Consider the following 14,695-nt stretch of genomic DNA (forward strand, 5'->3'; position numbering starts at 1 on the left):
AATATAACTAAGGAAACAAAAATAGCTCTTATTTAATTAATGATTTAATAAGATTTTTAGTGCCACTTTGATAAACCTTTTCATTGTATGTTTTTAAAATTTTCAAGATAACTGGCTGACAACAGGTTCAAGTAATAGTATAATTAGCTAACTTGCATTAGATAAAACACACATTCAATAAATTTTTCCAGTACTTCTTCAGATTGAATTTCCTCCTATTGATGCATGTTGGTAATTTAAGTCTGTAGTTTTATTGCTGTCGATTCAAATTAAAACTCTAGAGGTCACATGAATATAGATTGAGTGAATATAATTTTAAACTATTGTGGGGTAGAGATATTAAAATGCAAGAGATAAAAGGAAAATGTTGATAATTGAACTCCACCCATTACAAAATTTAAATTGATTTGACTTCAGGGTGAAGCTAAAAGCATATCTAATGTATTAAAAAGCACAAATCTATCCTACAATGTTCAGTGCATTGTTATTACTATCGGTACATCATTTTCCCTTCAGACTTTCATTGCAGAAAGTATTAAGAAATTGATTTCAATCAATCCTTTAATATCTTGAATGTAGTTCTTCCAAAATCCAATATCTACAGCCTAGAGAAGAGAATGTTATTTTGCCTCTCTTTGCCTCAGTTTCCTCATTTATAAAATAACAGTTTTAATGAGATCACTAATTTATTTCTTCTTTTAAAGAAATTACACCCTTCCCTCCAAAACCAGTGAGTACCTACTGGGAGAGAAAGAAGAGGAGCCAAAAGGGTGGTAAGTTTCTGTACAACTGCCATGTCCATTTCAAATAAAGATGCTTTTGCCTTTTTTATTTAATTGTAATTCTGGGTAAGATTTATTTAGAGTAAGGGTTTCTGTGGAAAAGGTAAAAAAGAAGGAGGAAAGGGTGAAAGAAATATTAACCTCTGAAATAGACAATAGTTCTATTTTCCTCTCAGATTTAATTTATTATTTGATTAATAACAAATTAACAGATGGATTTTTTAATTCAATTTTATTGAGATATATTCACATAGCATACAATCATCCAACATGTACAATCAGTTGTTCTCAGTGCCATCATATAGCTGTGCATTCATCACCCCAATCTAATTTTTGAACAGATGGATTTTTGTTGATATTTCCTAAATTAATGGTTTACTTAATAAATTACTCATTTACATATATAAATATAGAATTGTTAACACCATGAAATATATTTTGTGAAATTCATTTCTAATTATTACATTGAAGAGTAAACTGATACTCATCTTTGTTTTAGATCTTTCATAGATTGTCCTGGAAAGTTAAAAAGTATTATCAATATGCCAAAGAAGACTTTGATCCCTCAGCTTCACCCATTTAGCTTTTGGATTTACACAATGACATCCAATATTTAGCCATGACTCTTAGAAGTTCATTTTATTTATAGCCCTTTTCCTTCACTCACTTTGCTGAAGAGAAACATACATATGAACAACATTTACACACACACGTATCTGTACATCTGTAGTTGTCATCTTTTACTGTGTATGTGTTTTGCTTTGTTGGGTTTTTTTCATTTTGTTTTGTTTTGTTGAGTCCTCTGAATCTGTTGCCTGGAAGAAACTGGGGGAAAGTAAGTTTCTATGGATAAAATACAGCATTGTCAAAAGTTTGTCACTCCTTCCTTCTTCCACGATTTGATCTTCTGTAATTGGCAAATATATTCATAGTTGCATTTGGCCACTAGCTGTCCTTCTATGCCAGGGATTTCCTGGATCTCTGATGTTTGAGACTGAAGGAATACTTAGGTAGGATGGCAATGTGATATCATTGCGCCAGACTGCCATTGGCATAGCAATTAGTGCTAACAGTCTCCAGCCTAAAACTCTGAGCAGGTCTGGATAGTAAATTTGATTTTCTACTGGATGACTTAACTTGTTTTCTAGGTGAGGAAGGATGAGGCAGACCTGCCTCCCTTTACCTGGTACAATTACATCTGCATCAGCTCTGGTTTCTCAACCAGATCCCATGTATTAAATCTAAGCCAACCAAATCCTGATGGCTTCTAGGTTTGCCTCCTTTTATTCCTCAGACCACATTACCTTATTCACCAGCAAGATTCAGAAAATTCTGCACAGTTTCAACATAGTCCAATATTAAATTGTAGTTATTAATCATTTCATGCAAATACTGCTACGCCTGAAATGTTCATTCTTTCTATTGTTAGACATGGTAATATTCCTTTTTTAAAATATATTTCCAAATATCTGATCATATTTAATGAACTTGTTTTATGAGTCACTGCCACATTTTCCTTCTATTAGGCAGTTTAAAAGGAAGCATCAGTATTTAAGATATTGAATCCACAAATTGACATTATTGTGAAGTTCCTGCATTAACAGAGATGTTTCTCTGCTACAAATGGTATTGGCCTTTCTATCATATGTGAAGTACTTTTCTGTGCGCCTGAATACAGTAATTTTTGAGAATTTTTCTGAACCTTTTAGCAATTAACTTATGTCTGAACCTCCCCCTCTCCCCAATTGTCTATCTGGTCTTGATCAATAGAAAAAGGAGATGGCATGAAGTAAGCTGAGAGTAGGACATTGAGCACTTCTCACCCTCACAAAAGACTGCAGTTTCTTCAATTGCTAGGTGTCAATGGTGTTTGGGAAATTAAAACAAACTTACAAAACCAAAAGAAAGCAAAACAAACCAATTCTAGTCCTAAACATTTCAACAAAACTTAGGTATTTTTTGCATAACCCGGTCTTTCCAGTGGTATAGTAGAAATAGTGTGGCCCAATGAGATCTCCCACCCTAATTTTTATGCCACTGCTTTAATAGGTTAAGAAGCACCAGAAAAATAAAAAGTAACATCATGAGTAACTCTAGAGAAATAAGGTTATTTTATGTATTTGGTATAAAATCCTAATGATGATTACAAAAATCATAACAATTCCATATAGCAGATTCAACGATTCACTATTTTAATGACGTGCATACATATGTTTGTATATACATTTGTTTATTTAAACAAGTACAATAGGACCTCATTTTATGTGAACTCAACATGCAAACTCAGGTATATGCAGTTGGCAATGGAAAAACATAAAGGAGCGGGAAAGAGAGAATTAAAATCTTAAAAAATTATTTCTATGATTAATTTTATTTACTTACTATTCCTAGAGTTTCTGTTTGCCTTATTTGTAAAAAAAAAAAAATGTGTGCTAGGTATATTCATATAAGAAATATTTATTAAATAAAGCTGTTTGCTATTATGTGTGATTTTCAACTTACGTGAAGGGTCTTGGAACGTATTGGTCACGTAAAAGAGGTCCCACTACACCCATAATTATGTATGCACATATATATGTGTGTGTGTGTGTTTATACATGTATACTAATATAATATATATAAAGTATTTGTGTCTATTTATTATTGTCTATCATTTAATCATTTGAGTTAGTAATATCACTATTGCTTTGGAAAAGTGAATCAGAAGTTAATTTGTAGAAGTTTAGGTATTAAATAAATTTTTTTTATTAGAGCAATTGTAAGTTTACAGAAAATCATGGAGAAAGTACAAGGTTCCCAAATACTCTACTTACACACGTAGTTTTCCCTATTATTAGCATTTTGCATTTGTGTGTTAACTTTGTTACAACTGATGAACTGATATTATTATAATTATATTATTGACTATAGTTCATAGTTTACAGTAGGGTTCGCTCTTTGTGTTTTACAGTTCTATGTCTGGGGTTTTAAAAAAATATATATGGTAACATATACACAACTTAAAATTTCCCATTTTAACCACTTTCAAGTATGAAATTCAGTGGTGTTAATTACATTCACAATGTTGTACCACCATCACCACTATCCATTACCAAAACTTTTCTATCACCCTAAACAGAAATGCTGCATCAATTAAACATTAAATCCCCATTCTCCATCTCCACTCCTCCAGCTAGTAACTTGTATCCTAATTTCTGACTCTGAATTTGCATGTTCTGATTATTTCATATAAAACAGATTATACAGTATATGTCCTTTTGTGTCTGGTTTATTTCAGTAAACATGATGTCTCCAAAGTTCCTCCATGTTGCAGCATGTATCAGAACTTCCTTCCTTTTCATTGTTAAATAATATTCCAATGTATGCATCTACTACAGTTTGGTTATCCATTCATTGCTTGGTGGACTCTTGGGTTGCTTACATCTTTTAGCAATTGTGAATGCTGCTGCTATGCACATCAGAATGCAGATATCTGTTCAAATCCCTTCTTTCAATTCTTTTTCATATATACCCACAAGTGGATTGCTGAGTCATGTGATAATTCTAAATTTAACTTACTGAGGAACTGCCTCGTATTTTCAATAACAGCTTGTGCAAGTTCACATTCACACAACAATGTATGAGATTTCCTATCTCTCCACATATTGACAAAAATTGTCATTTTTCATTTTTTAATAATAGCCAATTTAATGGCTATGAAATGGTATCTCATAGGTGTATACATTTTAAAATTAAAGAAGTCTAAGAAGATCACCCCCAGAATTATATTCTTCCACAATTCATTTTCCAGTTTGCCTTGGGCTCTCCTCTGCTTCCAAATACTGTCCAAGGACTTCAAACAGTACTTACTAAGACACCATTATGTCAAACTTAGATATAAGCTCACCTACTCAGTGCTATCTCATGATCCATACAAACACGTTATATGTTTAACAGTAATCATATCTTCTATAGGTTAACCTTACCACTTTAAATAATGTGCTTAACCCTCTGCATCTTGACCCCTGTGCTTTAGACATTTTATCTTTGTTAACATCTTAGATTAAGAAATTTGAATCCCATACTTCTTCATTCCTGCTTTTCAACTCTCAGTTTGTTTCAGAAATTGATAAACTTTCTTCTGTGTATTATCTTTTCTGAATCCAAACTCATAACTAAGTGTTAATGCTGAACAGAGGAATTGTCTCTACATACCAGGAAGAGTCTATGATTTCTGCTTCCCAAGCTTAGTTCTAAAGTCATCAAATTTTATTGCTGCAATTTCCTTGGCCATGCAGCAATAAGTTTATTGTGTTGCCAAAAGAAATAACCAGGGGATTTGCTACAAAGGCAAGAATGAAGTTTTATTGAGCAGGAGCAAATATGCATGTGGGGCAGAGCCAGAAAGAAGCACCTGCTCATGGGTTGGGGTTTAGGGAGTGGCTTATATGGGTTTTTTGGGGGATTGGGCTGCCTTGGCAGTGGGTAAGGCATTGTTGGGGGTGGTTTCAGGCGGGCTGTCCTTGGACACAGTTGGTCAGTTCAGACACCATGGAGGCAGAATATTCGTCACAGGAGAGTCTTTGGAGAGGGCTAGTCAGTTCAGATACCACAGAGGGAGGATGTTTGCCAGTGGATTTTTCTGCAATTAGCATAAACAGGTTCTTTCTGGAAAACTTGCAGTTGCCATAACTGCAGAAGAGAATTTCATTGTTTTCCCAGTTGACTTGGTCCTCTCCTGGATAATGTGAGAGCTCAAGCAAATTGAGGTGGTTAGTGTAGTCATTAACCTTTCCATTTTCACAAAAGTAAGAAGTTTATTTTTCTCATGCAAAAAGAAGATTAATTGCAAGCCATTAAAGGCTGTTGTAGGCTTCAGTGTTTCCATCAAGATTTAGAGGCTTTCCATCTTTCTCCTCTGATACCTTAATGATGTTGCCCTCTAATGGTTGCAAAATCATGGCTACAACTTGAGTCACCATTATCATATTCCAGGACTAAGGAGATTGGGGCAAATAGGACAAAGGCTAAAAGTTTTTTCCATTAAAGTTCTTGCTTTTTAATGGGGGAAGCAACAATTTTGTAAGAGAATTCTGTGCAAACGAATTTCTTATAGCTATCCAATAGAACCATGACAGTGCTTCAAGAGGAATAGCCAGGTGAGAATTTTTAGTGGTAAAACTGCAGCTATAAAAAACTCATGGTTTGTTTAGTATAGAAGAAGGGGAAATGGTTACTGGGCAAGCCAAAAGGAAGACTTGACACATCAACCTTTAATTACTTTGTGAAGTTGCAGTCATTTCTGTGAATTATCCCATTAAGCAAAAGTAAATTAACTTGGGAAACTTCATATAGAATTAAGAACGCATTCATTTATTAATATAGTGTTCTATGACTGCTTAACACTGAATTTTTATTTGCCTTATAACCTATAAATAAAACTAGCCTACCCTCAATTAGCCAATTATTATTATTTCTCTCTATTCCCTCTAAAATAGAGCTCCTGTGCAACTCCTGTGCAAATAGAACATAGATGAAAATAACACCCATTAATCCTCACCCATTCTAAGGTAAACAGAGAACACATCATATTGAATCTTATTTTACCACATTTTTTCATTATTCTAAATAACTGAAAGAAAACATGATATAGTATTTATGTTATTTACAATGTGAATCTGTAAAATCCATCAGGTAATACATGTGTTTGTACACACTTTTAAAACTAGAATTAATATTTATAACCATGAAAATAATGTGGAAAAGCAAACTAATCATATGTATACTAAATGTTATGTTTTAACCAGAAAATACTGTTTTCAAGCTATTTCTGTTTCCCGATAACTTTCTTATTTCAAGTAGGCAATTAATATGAGGGGGGATTTTAGGAAAATCTGTAATACTTTGGGGAAGAAAAGGAGAATTCCCTTTGATTACTCTTCTTTATATTTACAAATCCTGTAAAAGTTATTGGATAAAAATATAATATCTTGTATCTGATCAAAGACAGGCAGAAATAGGAAACTGAAAATTAAACATGTTCATTAGGATGAACCTCAGGTTATGGAGGAATAAAATATTAAGGTTGATAAAAGTGTGATGGGAAGTATGACATAGGCAGTAGAAAGCTGTACAGATAAGCAGTTAGTGGTTATACCACTAAGCTCAAAGTGAAACCAGAGGCAGGAAAACCTGGTTTCTGGAGATATTCTCTGCTCTTATAAACTTCTTCTGAGCTTGTTTAACTGCAGATCATATAAACCAAGACAAAGATTATGGGGATGAGGAGTTATGGAAAACAAATAAAATGTGAGAAGTCCCTCAAAAGGAAGATTAAATGTGGCCCATGGGAATATTTCCACCATATACAAACAATCTTGCAAACAACCAATCAAAATATACCAGCCTAAATCCCTGTCACTGACCCCAACTCCGTTTGCTCCCATTCCATAAAACTCCTTTAATTCTCAGATTGGGGAGACAGATTTGAGTTTAACTCCTTTCTCCTTGCTGGATGACCTTGCCATAAAACTCTTTTTTTCCTCAAATTCCCAGGCGAATTGTCAGAATTCCTCAATTCATGGCATTGAATTCTGTGCGTATCAGGCAACGAGCCCTTTGCTCTATAACCAAAGTAATGTAGTATACCAAAAGGCAGAGATGAAGGCTAAAAGACAGTTTAAATGGCTCAAGGAGCAAGTAGCAGTGTCTCAGTCACAAGGTAGGTTTGAGATGTATAAATCCATTTTCACCTAGAAATGGAGTCATCCGTCGAAATAAGAAGAAACACAAGAGCACAGCCCGGGTACACTGAAATCTCTGGTACAAGCTAGGTTATCCAGATCTATACCAGCTCCCACATCTGGGGTTATAGGAAGGCACTTAGAGGAGAGAGTTGTTCACTGAATAAAAGTGGAAGTACACATGCAGCACAAACTTAGCAGCAAATTTGATTTGATGCCAAGACTCCTGAATGCTCAGGTGTTCAGCCAAGGGAATTCTTATCTCCTAATTATCCTTAACTTCAGACAGTTATTCTCAGGGAAAAGGGAAGGATAAGTTCAAACCATTTAAGTGAAAGTCACAATGAGAAATGAGAGGAAAATTTCGATTTGTGGGGGGAAAGTTTTCCTCTTCCATTATTCAATCTAAACAAGACTTTAAGCTTAGCTCCTTGGATATGTTTGTTTTCCTGTCTACATAAACTTCTTTAAAATATGCCTAGTGATAATAATGGGAACCTCTCAGAAAGTTTGATTGGAGTAGATGAAAAAGAACATGGCTTTATCTTTTAAAAATAACTGTTTATACTTCACTTGACCTTAACCATTTGGACTAAAATTATATTTTAATTTGAGACTAGTTTTAATGCTGTAACCATTTAAACCTGAAGGAACAATCTATTGCTAAAACAAAATAAATGAGTATAGGCACAGGAGAAATTTATTTCTCCAATATACTCATTTTAATGAAGAATAAGCAGTCTCCCTCTTAGGGTTAGGTTTTTGATATCTCATAAGTCATTTTATTTATTTTTTAATATTTTTTAAAATTTTTGTCTCCAAGAGGAGGTGATGTAATACACTGCTGAAAGCCTCAAAAGCAAAGGTTATCAACAATGTCACTCTGAACTTGCTAGAACACTCTTTTCCTAAATATGTGATTTGCTTTTACATCCTACCAAGCTTTACTCAAATGTCACCTTCTTTGCGAGACTTTCTCTGGCCACTTTATCTAAAATTATAACCTTTCACAGCATCTGTCTTCTTGCTTTGTGTTTATACTAAGATCTTATCATTATTAACGATAGAGTATATTTTCTTTATATGTATCTTATTTATAACCTGACTTTACCACATTGGAAAGCTTCATTCGGTCACTGTTTAATTTTTGTGTTTTGTTTTGTTTTCAACTGAAAATCTTGCATATTGCCTAACATAGAATGTGAACATTAAATATTAATTGAATGAATAAGTGAACAGTGAAAGGAAAAACAATCATAATATTATTTTCAAAGTAATGAAGAATAGCAAGCATATGTTTCATGAACTGACACTATCTTTCAATGAAAAAACAAAACAGAATTAATAAAATATTCTGATTTCAAGCAATTCTTTCAGTCTTAGAAGGAAGAGTTACACTGTATATGTTTATAGATAATGGAACTGCCACTATGGAATTTTTCTCCTTACATGCAACAGAGGAAGGATAAATTTAAAATAAATGAATAATAGGTGACCAAACTTAACATAATCAGGGAAAGAGAAATGAAAGCATAATACAATATTTAATGCACGAAATAATCAAAATATATTGTCTGAAAATATGTTTTGCAAGGGATATAAGAAATGAGGAATAGTGTACTGTTCATGTTGAAGCCAATGTGGCATTCTATAGAACTCATACGTGTGCCCAGGAAATACACACATGGTGGTATTGTCTATAATAGCAAATTGAAAGAAGAGAAGGGAAGAGAAATGAAAGGAAGGAAAGGAAAGGAAAAGAAGGAAATCCCATCAACAAGGTGATGATGGCTAATTTAGCTTTGGCATATTTATAAAATAAAATATAACAGTTAAATGGAAAGATGGCACAGAGATAGAGATATAGACAGTGGCATATATGTTTACCAACTCTCTGATTAAAATGAAAAGTCATAATTTGCAGTGTTTGTTAATTTGATGTTGCCAATACTCCTACCACAGCTGCTTCTAAGCTACCAATGTGAAAGTGTAGCAATTGCCTGTTTCAAGCCAGTACTACACAGCGTCAGCCCACCACTAAATGAAGATATAGTTCAAATATTAAAGATTGTTTGATAAGGGCAATTTTTTTTCTCAATAGTATTATAAAAACCTATTGTAAAAATTCAAACATAAACACAAATCGTTGTTTATTCTCTTTCTTTTTATGTTATGTATATATATAACATGATTGGGAGGATACATGTGAAATTGATTCTAATTGTCTTTTGTTTGGGGGGTAGACGGTGTGAAAGAAAGAATTAATGGTCAAAGTCCACTACAAATGTATCTGAAATAATTAGTTTCATCCATTTAAACAGCTATTTTAAGGAAACATTGATATTATTAAAACTGTTAATTTTGGGTGACAAAAATATGGTTATTTGTTTATTATTCTCTCTAACTTACATAATCTTAAAATTTCTCTTAAATGTATTTTGAGACACAATAGGGTCCTACTCTAAAAGAGGGAACATGTAAATCTAAACTATGAGATATATGTGCTACAGTATTGCAGGCATATATGGAATCACTATGCTTGGAGACTGTGGTGACAAATTCAGATGAGTATTTGGCTATCACATCCTTGGATATCTACTCTAGCAAATGAAGATCTATAAAAGAGGGAAGTTTTAATAAGTGTTTAGGAATAAATGATAGTTTAAAGATGGAGAATCTTGATATAGCTTCATGGATTAGCATACAACAAGTGCTGGAGACTGGAAAAAAACTGTAAGGTCAAAGTTATCCAAGTATTTTTCTTAGATGAAATGTAAGGTTCAGATCAAGAAACATCTTGAGTATTGAATTTTATTAGGTAAATAATAAAATAAAAATATTTAAAATATTCAATTTTATTATTGAATATTAATAAAATATTATTGAATATTATTAGGTAGAGTTTTAAATAATGTAATTCAAGCACATTAGAAAAATGTGGCAAAATTTCTAAAATCTGATTTAAGAATGTGGTAGTTGCTTATGAATTTTATCAACACAACTGGGAAACATTTGAGTGAAACAGGATACTATCTGTAATTATGCTTGGATAGGGTTATAAGGTATTATAAACCAGGGCTAAATGGTGACTTATTTTCATACTACATATGGCTGATAATTTTGATGGAATATATAAAGGGGATTGGAAATAAGAAAGTGTAGTCAAAAAAGGGAAAGATACAAAGTAAATATCTATCAAACTCATAGAATTACTTAATGGAAGGTATCAGGAAGTATATAATGAGTAAGGATGCAAATATTAATTTAAATCTTAAACATACTTGCAAAATATTAATATAATAATGACAAAGGTGTTATCCTTCTATATAATTTACATATTTTTGACATGTTTTACAAAAATCTTCACAAAAGCTTATCTGTTTTAGTATTACAAACAGGTTTTGGAATATTTTTGTTCAATGGTTTCATTTAGAGAGATGATCATGGCAGTGTTTTCTAAAAGAGGACAGATACTGTTTTCTTAGGTATTTAAGTTTTCTGATGGGAAAAAAAAATCACTTCTTATGACTTTGAGTTTAAAAGTCTGAAGTTCTTCCTTTGTCAAGGTGTTTATTGATGAATTGGGTCAATTATATTGTAAAAACATCCAATTTTCTTGTTCTGTGTTTGTTTGCACTAGAGCAAGTATAACGCTGTAAGCAGTAATTTTTCTTTCCTTTGTAAATCTACAAGGCAAAAGGTATTTCCTTCTCTTCTTCAAAGCTATACTATCTTCAAACACACTCAGGTGTCCTTCAATCATAGAAGGCTATTCAACTTACTTTGCATTATTTTGGGAAATTATATTCACATGAAGAATAATTTTAATTCATTCTTAGTGATGCAAATATCCCAGTGAATTCCTATGTATTTAGGTGAATCATTTTTAGTAACTCATCCTTAAATTATATAAAGTTAAAGTAAATATAAAACTTCCAATTGTAGTCATGATACATATATATGTGTATATATATATAAAATAAGTAAGAATATGAAATTATTCATCAGACATGTGTAATGTGCACTGACTGCCATTAATTAAAAAATATAGAAAAACTAGTGCATATTTGTATATCACCCTAACTTATATATATATGTATATGTGTACAAATGTTATTTACTGAAAAGAAAGGGAAAATCCTCATAAATGTGCAGAGCTAAATTATACTGGGGTATAAATAGCAAAGGGGTATAAAGACAATGGCAAAATTAATCATTTTAATTTTGAGTACAGACGCTATATTACAGTTTTTAAAGTGACAGACTTACATTTTCATATTAATTCCATCTCCTAAATTTTAAACTTTCAGATATTTAAAATCAAGCCATCCCTGATGCTCTCTGATATTATAATAGACATACAATTGCATTTTTTAGCTTTTTATTTTTAACTATTTTCAAAGTTATGACAGTTGCAAATATAATACAAACCCCATACAGAGAACTCCAACATACCATTAACCCCAATTAAAAAATTTTGCCACATATGCCGTATCATTCTATCTATCTATCTATTTATCTATCTATCTATCTATCATCTATTATCTAATAGATCTATTTTTTGAATACATGCATTTAGGTCACATACATGATGCTCCTTGAATACTTAATACTGCCATACGTATTTCCTAAGAACATGGATATTCACTTATAATAACCACTTTAATTGCAGTTAACAAGTACAAGAAATTTAACATTTATATAAAGCTCATAGTCTATATTCAAACTTTTTCATATGTACCAATAATATCCCTTTGAGCCTTTTCTTCTACCTTGCTAAATCCCATTCAGGATCATGTATTGCATTCAATTGTCATTGCCTCTTTAGTTGTTTTGCTTTATTATCATTATTATTATTATTTTTAATTGCAGAAACATATATACAACATAAGTTTTCCCATCTCATCCACTCCCAAGCATACAATTCAATGGGATTAATCACATTCATAATATTTCAGTACCATCACCACCTTCCATTACTAAAACTTTCCTTTTTCCCAAAACAGAAACCCTACAACCATTATGCATTAACTCCTTGTTTACCCTGTCCCCCATCCAGGGCAATCTGTACTCTAATTTCTGTCTCGATGAGTTAGTATATTTTCTTTGTAGCTATCATGGGGCTTTAAGGTAACATCCTAAATCTGTAACAATCTCCTTTGCTTTGATACAAACTTAAATTCAATAGTATACACAAACTATGTTCTGCTATCCTTCCTTCACCCCACCTTTATGTAGTACTTGTCTCAAATTGTATCTTTATACATTTTGGGTCCAAAGCCACTCATTACATTTTATGTGTTTGCATTTTAGAGCCGGTAGGAAGTAAAAAATGGAATTACAAATCAAGAACACAACAGTATTGGCATTTATTTTTACCCATTTTGTTACCCTTACTGGAGATTTTTATTTTTCCATGTGGCTTCAGTCTATTGTCTATTGTCTTTTCCTTTCAACCTGCAGTACTCTCTTTAGCAAATCTTGTAAGGACAGTCTAATGGTGATGAACTCCCTCAGCTTTTGCTTATCTAGGAATGTCTTAATCTTTCCCTCATTTTTAAAGACAGTTATTCCAGATATAGAATTCTTTATTGACAAATGTTTTGCTTTCAGGACTTTAAATATGACATCTCATTGTCTTCTTTCTCCTGTAGTTTTTAATGAGAAATTGTCATTGAATCTTATTGAGGCACCCACGAACTTGAAACATTGCTTCTCTCTTGCAGTCTTTCATAATTCTGTGTTTATCTTTGACATTGAACAGACTATAACATGCTACTGCATTGGTCTATTTGCTTTTATCCTGTTTGGAGCTCTCTGAGCATCTTAGATGTGTATATTCAAGTCTTACATTAAATTTGGGAAGTTTTCAGCCACTATTTCTTTGAATATTACCCCTTCTCCTTTCTCTCTTTCATCTTCCTCTAGAACTCCTGTGATGTGTATGTTGGTATACTTGATAGTGTCCCACAGTTACCTCAGGCTCTGTTCACTTTTCTTCATTGTTTATTCCCTCTCTCCTCAGATTGGATGATTTCAATTTTCTTATCCTCAGGTTCTCTTTCTTCTGCCAGTCCCAACCTGCTATTGAACACCTCTAGCCAATTTTTTATTTCTATTGTGGTGGTCTTCAGCTCTGTTCAGTTCCTTTTCATAATTTCTGTCTGTCTTTTCTTATTCTTTTTGTGGTCTTCTAGCATTTTCTTGATTTCCTTTAATTCTTTGTCCATGTTTTCATTTAGCTCGTTGCTCATATGGAGGACCATTTGAAAAAATTCTTTGTCTGGTATGCACCAGGTCTCATCCTTCTAATTGGTGGTCTCTCATGCTTTTCTCCTTTGCCTAGGGCATCACTTCCTGTCCTTGTATGTTTTGTAACCTGGACATTTTTATATTTTAATGTGTTACCTCTAAATTTAGATCCTGAGGCATCTATTTCTTAAGCTTGTTTTCAGCTAGTGTTAAGACAAAGCTTTCCTTGAATGTAACAACCCCATCCCCTCCCTGCCCCCCCCCCAAAAAAAAAAAAGGAAAACAGAAAACATCTTTTCGGCATATTGACTTGTGTTAGTTCTTTTCTTCAGGACTTATTCAGACAATGAGTTCAGAGAATAGCTCCAGGCCAAAGCATTGGGACCTCCCTGATCCTTTCTGCCCATGCTTCTTGTTGTAGGCATGCATGTGGCCCTAGAAATTCCCACATTTACATGGATCCAAATGTCCCTACTTCCCTAGGAAACAGCTTCTTCATGGCCCTGGGAGCTTCACTGGATGTCCTACAGCCAGCAGCATGACTCGACTGCTCTCCCACAGCATTCTGTAGGAGAGTTCTGTGAGCTCCTTCTACCTGCAGGGCAAGTTCTGAGATGGTAAGTTCCTCAGGCTACCACCAGACAGATTGGGCCCAACATACATGCTCCTAGTAAGTGCACGAGGGTTACTCAACTCTCTCCAGAACCAGGACCAAGATCTGTGTTTGGAGCATGGGCCAGCTCCACTCAGCCAGTGAGAGGAGAGGGGAGAGACCAGCCATTGCACCTCAAGATCTCTACCACCTTTAAGTATTTTTTTCTTGGTTCTGTGCTCACCCTGTTACTACAATTCCTTAAATGTGTTCTGGAGCTGAGAGAGATGTTTCTACCAGTTCTTGCTGGTTGTTCAGAGTTTCTGTGTGAGGACAGTCTTGAACGT

The sequence above is a fragment of the Choloepus didactylus genome, chromosome 2 (genome assembly GCF_015220235.1).
Source record: "Choloepus didactylus isolate mChoDid1 chromosome 2, mChoDid1.pri, whole genome shotgun sequence".
NCBI lineage: Eukaryota > Metazoa > Chordata > Mammalia > Pilosa > Megalonychidae > Choloepus > Choloepus didactylus.